The following is a 5,970-nucleotide window of genomic DNA, read 5'->3' on the forward strand; positions in this document are numbered from 1 at the left end:
TTTTTTTTTTTAAGTATGATCATTATCCCCCCAACACACACACACATCATAGAATGTAATTTCTGTTTTACTGCCTACAGGTCACAGCTTCACAACGGTTTGAGATATGCTGCCTTTATTGGTTGGGTTAAGTTCGCTTATGTCATCTGTGAGACGTAACTAAACACCTCTTTTTCTGGTAGTCTTCTATTTTGGTACCTCTGCGTGAACAAATGTAGGAAGAGTTTGGTCACCAGACCCAGGAGGCTCTGGCTGGGTGGGGTGGGGTGGGGCGGGGCGAGGCGGGGTGGGGTGGTTAGCGAGTGCCTGGGAAACAGGCTCAACTGATCCTTGTCCGGCAGCCTCGGTGAAACTGGGTTACGGCTTGCAGTAGGCACAACGCCATGCACATACCTGGGCAAGAACGTGTTGCAGGCGGATCGTTTAGGCATGTGTGTCTCAACAGGGCGTGGGGGCTGACCTCAGGCACTGGGAGTATCAAGGCACCCCTATTCTGAGATTCCAAGCCTGAGGTGCTGCGGGAGTTATTTGCTTCTCTTGACGTTTCAAGCTGGCATTGTACTGCAACTGTTTGCTCACGAGGTCAGCCACGGAAACAGTGCTTGGATTCCCTGATTAAGCCAGGCTTCATCTTGTTGAGTAGTAGCGAAGAGTCAACCTTCACATGAAACCTAGGGCCGTCGCCTGGGGGCCGATGCGATGGCAGGCAAGGCGAGGGCGACGGAGCTCTGGCTCGAAGGCTCAGCCGGACGACGGTAGCGCCAGTTCGGTCACCCGCCTGCTGGGACTGCAGCGTCGCCGCGACCCAGGTCCTGCCAAGGTTCTGGCCATTCAGCTGACCTGAGGCGCAAAGGCACCGAGGTTCCCTTCACCGTGGGCCGGGGCGGTGCCGGGGGCGGGCAAAGCGTGACGGGTGGGAATAGGAGCCAATAAGAATTGAGCCTTGCCAGGCCGGGCGGGGTTAGGGGTGGGGCAGCAGCGGGGGCGGGGCCTTTGGCCGGGCCTGCGGGGGCGGGAAAGAGCGGACCCGAGTGAGACTCTGGCGACCCGCCGGACTGCAGAGGCAACGTTGAGGTCCAGACAGGTAGGAGTCGGGCGATTCGGAGCGGGGTGTCAAGCGGCAGGGACTTCGGACGCTCTGGGCGGTTGGCATCGCCCTCTGGGCGTCTGGCGCTGGGCTGCGGCGCAGCGGCGTCGTCCGCGGAAGGTGCGAGCCGGCTGGCGGAGGTGGCGTCCCCTCCCGCGGTCTCTGCACCTCTTCGGTCCGGGGGAGCAAAAGAGTGTTGGTCCCAGCGGACGCTCGGCTTTGGGATGTCCTGTCGTGGCCACGCGGGTTGTGGCGGAACCTGGCGGAGGATGCCCTCGCCGCTCACCTCTGGGCCTTCGGAACCCCTCGGCGGGGCGCCGCTCTTTGCTGGGGAAGAGGGAGGGAGCGCCCCGCAGCCCGGGGGAAACGCGGCCTTTCGCCAGGATTAGCCAGTGAGCTTGAATTTAGCCCTGCTGGGATGATGCACTTCGAAACAATTTTTTGCTTTGTGTGTGTGTGTGTGTGTGTGTGTGGTGTTTTGATTTTTAACAGCATCAAATAAGCACAATACCGGAAGTTGTCAAGTAGAATTTTAATTTAAAAATCTGACAGTGGAACATTTAAGAGCGTTTGAGTAAATAGTGCTGTATAGCAGCTGATGATTAGATTATGACTCAAAAAAAAAAAAAAAAAAGGCTCAAGTCTGGGGCCAGAACCCACGGAACCAGATGTGATACCTCGGTCAAGTTAACTTCCTGGGCATCCCTTTCTGTAACTGTGAAACTGGCAAGTTCATGCCTATGGGTATTCTCTGGGTCAAATGAGATGAGTGAGAGTATTCTACAGTGTCAGATATTTGAACGTGCGTGTGGAGCATGTATATTCTGTGAAGCAACTACCAAGTGCCTGGTGTGATTCTCTTGCAGTGTTTTAGATAAAGTGCTAGATCCTTTCTTACTGTGTAAATAAGTTGTTTAAATTCTTTTTACACAAAGTCACCATTGTTTGAGTGTGTTCTATTTTTCACTGATTGATGAAATTTTCTAGACTAGCACAGTGGTGTTATCTACACACTTGCTGAATCATTTACCATGAAGTCTGTAGCAATCAAATAATCTACTTCTTTGCCTTAGCTAAATAGTTGTCGTTTAAGATACCCGCTAAAGTAAGTTTGAGATATTGCTTCAAATCAAGACTTTCATTTGTTTTTGTGAATTGAGGGGCTGCTTACAGGAAGATTTAAATCCTTCAAAATATAGTTAATATATGGCCATATTTTTTCATTCAGCCTTTATTATAGACGTTTTTCTTCTTTACTGTGGGTATGTGTACGAGTGATTTTAGGGGGGAGACGGGAAATAAAAAAGAAAATGGCCGTTTTGTAATCCGTAGGCTTTTGCTGGGGATACTTGTAGGCCTGTTCTGAGTTTGCCAGGCAGAAACCAGGAAATATAGTAATTATGTGTCTTGGGCTTTCATTAGTTGGTGTATGTGTGTGTTGAATGTGGTAGTACGTTTTTTCAATGCAGCAATAAAGGAAGAATATTCATTTTTCTTGTTGACAATAAGCAGTTTTCAAAAGCTGAAAATTATATTACTTTTAAAGGATCTGTAGTGAGGCTTAAGTTATAGGCAAGAATTTTAGGCCACTGGATACCAAGATCAAAATAAATGAAGTAGTAGAGGGAAAGTTACTAGTGAATGTAATTTTTTTGGTGTTGCTTTAGAAGTTTTACTTAAACATGTTTCAACAAGTCAGTGGAGGATGGGTGTTTTGAAACTACTTTAAAACATGAATTTTAAACATGAACTCCATGTATAAATTTTTCTATGATTTATAATTTGTTGATCTTGGAGGTCTGAAACCTTACATTCACATTGTTTTTTGAGGGCCTATTGTATCCCAAGGCACAAGCTGATATTTATGTAAGAGCAGTATGTAATTCCTTTCATCTAGGAGATGGCACTCTACCAAGTGGGTGAAAGTAAGTACCGAAAAAGCAAAAGCTATTTTTAAAGCGGATGGTAACAATAACAACATCAACTAGTATTCGTCGGTACCTACTCTGTGCCAGGCAGTATTCTAAATTCTTTGCATGTAATTAGCTTATTTAATCCTCACAACAGCACATGAGGGACGTTATGATGATCATCTCATTAAGAGGCATAGAGAAGTTGAGTAACTTGGCCGTGACTGGACAACCTCAGTAGCTGAGGTAGGATTCAAATCAGTCACCCTCCAAGGACCTGATTGTAACCTCTGCACTGTGCTGAGTTTCAGATTCTGTGAGTGAGATATAAATGAAATCTAATAAGTATTTTAAAAAGAGGTCTATAAAAAACTTATTCAAAAAGAAGGAAAGAAAGAGGAAAAAGTAAACTGGTATTGCAATATATGGAAGAAGTCATGTCCAAGATACGATTTAATTATAGTTTGTATGTAGGAACCCTTTTTTTGTTGTTACCAGTGAATGACATGTGGTTGATTCTAAGCTCTCAGTCCTTCAGTAATGACAGTTATGGCATTATCTTAACAATATGAGGTGCTTTTTTTTTTCATTAAGAAGTTAAGCCAGGCGCGGTGGCTCAAGCCTGTAATCCCAGCACTTTGGGAGGCCGAGGCGGGTGGATCACGAGGTCGAGAGATCGAGACCATCCTGGTCAACATGGTGAAACCCCGTCTCTACTAAAAATACACAAAATTAGCTGGGCATGGTGGCGCGTGCCTGTAATCCCAGCTACTCAGGAGGCTGAGGCAGGAGAATTGCCTGAACCCGGGAGGCGGAGGTTGCGGTGAGCCGAGATCGCGCCATTGCACTCCAGCCTGGCAACAAGAGCGAAGAGCGAAACTCCGTCTCATTTAAAAAAAAAAAAAAAAAAAGAAGTTAAAAATATCTGTTCTCAGACGGTTAGGTGTGAGATTCAAGAAAAGAAAATGCTTCTCTGTTTTCAAGAAGCTTACAACCAGACATGTAAATAAGTCCCTACAATTTCAGCATGATAAAAGCTGTAAAGAAGTATAGATTTAGGTATGTTTGAAGAGTTGCCAGAAAAAAAAAAAAAAGAAGTGTACATAGAGTTTAATGGGAGCACTAATGAGGAAAAATAATTCTGCATGTGGTAGGAAGGAGGATTAGAGAGAAGATACCATATTTAAATCTGGCTTTGAAGGATGAATGGGAGTTTGCTGAAATTGGGTCAGGAAACAGGAGATATGAATGAAAACCAGGGATAAGTGTGAAAGTATATGGTATGTTTGAGGAATGTGTTGTAGTCCATTGCCACTGAACGTCAGAGTGTATAGAAATGGGTGGCTGGGCTAAAGGAGAGGGTGCCTGGAAATAAGATGAAAAAAGGAAAGTGCAGAGCTTCTTTGCTGATTGCATTAGGGTCACTAAAATTTCTAGGTAATGTGGGATTCAGTTTCCTTCATTTGGAACAAAGAAATGAGTAATTCAGTTTGGCAGGATGTTTCACTAAAAAATACAGTGTTAAAAGTACTTTTAATACTTTTAAGTACGATATAAGACAGCATTACAGACTTAGGTAAGTAAAAAGTTATGATTTAGAGAAAGAGGGGAAAGATGTCTTCTGGTGCTAGGTCCTGAAGAGCCAGAGTATCATGCTAAGGACTTTGGACTTGATTCTAAAGACAATGGAGAGCTAGTGAAGGATTTTCGATATAGGTATTTCGTAAAGATAACCTGAAGATGGCTTGGAGGCTGGATTGGATGAAGAGAGAGGCAAAAGGTAGAGAGATAAGTTGGGAGACTATTGCTATTGAAATAGCACAGATAAGAGAGGATTAGGGCCTGAAGTAGGAAACTGTAATAGGGATGGAGAGAAGAGGATCGATAGTGAAGGCGCAGCATTGACAGGGCTTTAAAATCAATTGGCTCAGAAGGTGAACAGAAAAGTAAGTGACTTAGTTTTTTAGCTTGGAAAACTGTTTGGATGAAGGGTCTTTATTTTTTAATGTCGAAGGAAGATAATTGTTTCCATTTTGAACATGTTGAGTTTGAATTGTCTTTGGAGTATTCAGGTGGAGATGTCAAGAGAGGCTCTAGAGTCCAGAAGCCAGGCTGAAATTGGTGATTCAGATTTCAGAGGTAGCAGGAAGTGTTAATTGAAGCTTTAAGAACAGATTAAATTGAATATAGAATTAGGAGAGAAGAGGACCAAGAATAAATGATTTGTTTTATATAAGTAGAAGGGAATGTTTATTTATCTATGCTAATTTTGTCCCATGAATTATTATAAAGCAATGAAATGGGTATTAATTGAAAGTTGAACAACTTTTACATTCAGATGAGTCCTGTTCTTTTAAAATTTCATTTGGGACTCACTCGTTTATTCCATAAGTACAGACACTCCTCAGTTTTCAATAGGGTTATGTCCCGATAAACCCATCATAAGTTGAAAATATAGTTAGTCAGCATATGATAAACTTACAATGGATTTATCCGAATGTAACCCCATCGCGAGTTAAGGAGAGTACTGAGCACATACTGCTTTGGTGTCATCATAAAGTTGAAAAATCGTTAAGTTAAACCGTCATTAAGTCAGGGACTGTCCTTATTGCCCAAAATATTATTGGTGCTTCTCTTTCTAAAAAGCTTATAGCCAATTCACAGCTACACAAGAACATTGATCTTCTGGCTTTATTATGGAATTATTTTTTTGTCTCTCTATTTGCATGGCATGTATAGCTTATTTACTTTTTTTTTTTTTTTTTTTTTTTTTTAAGAGACAGGGTCTTGCTCTGCCACTCTGGCTAGAATACAGTGATGCAATCATAGCTCACTGCAGCCTGGACCTCTTTGGCTTAAGGAATCCTCCTGCTTCAGTCTCCTGCTAAACTAGGACTATGGGTGTGCACCGCCACTATTTTTTATTTTTTATTTTATTTTTCTTGAGACAACTTGGTTCTCTCACCCAGGCTG

The 5,970-nt window shown here is 43.3% G+C and overlaps 1 protein-coding gene across 2 annotated transcripts in view; it reads left to right on the forward strand.

The window, feature by feature from the left end:
* The first annotated feature begins 997 nt into the window (after positions 1-997).
* DENND2C (DENN domain containing 2C) overlaps positions 998-5,970 on the forward strand; it is a 74,352-nt gene continuing 69,379 nt past the window's right edge. For both annotated transcript variants that reach the window (XM_039460968.2, XM_074381221.1), the window contains exon 1: positions 998-1,084. The gene's annotated coding sequence lies outside the window, so the exon portion shown is untranslated. The remainder of the gene's footprint in view (positions 1,085-5,970) is intronic.

This window comes from Saimiri boliviensis, chromosome 11 (assembly GCF_048565385.1).
Source record: "Saimiri boliviensis isolate mSaiBol1 chromosome 11, mSaiBol1.pri, whole genome shotgun sequence".
In the NCBI taxonomy this organism is placed as follows: domain Eukaryota; kingdom Metazoa; phylum Chordata; class Mammalia; order Primates; family Cebidae; genus Saimiri; species Saimiri boliviensis.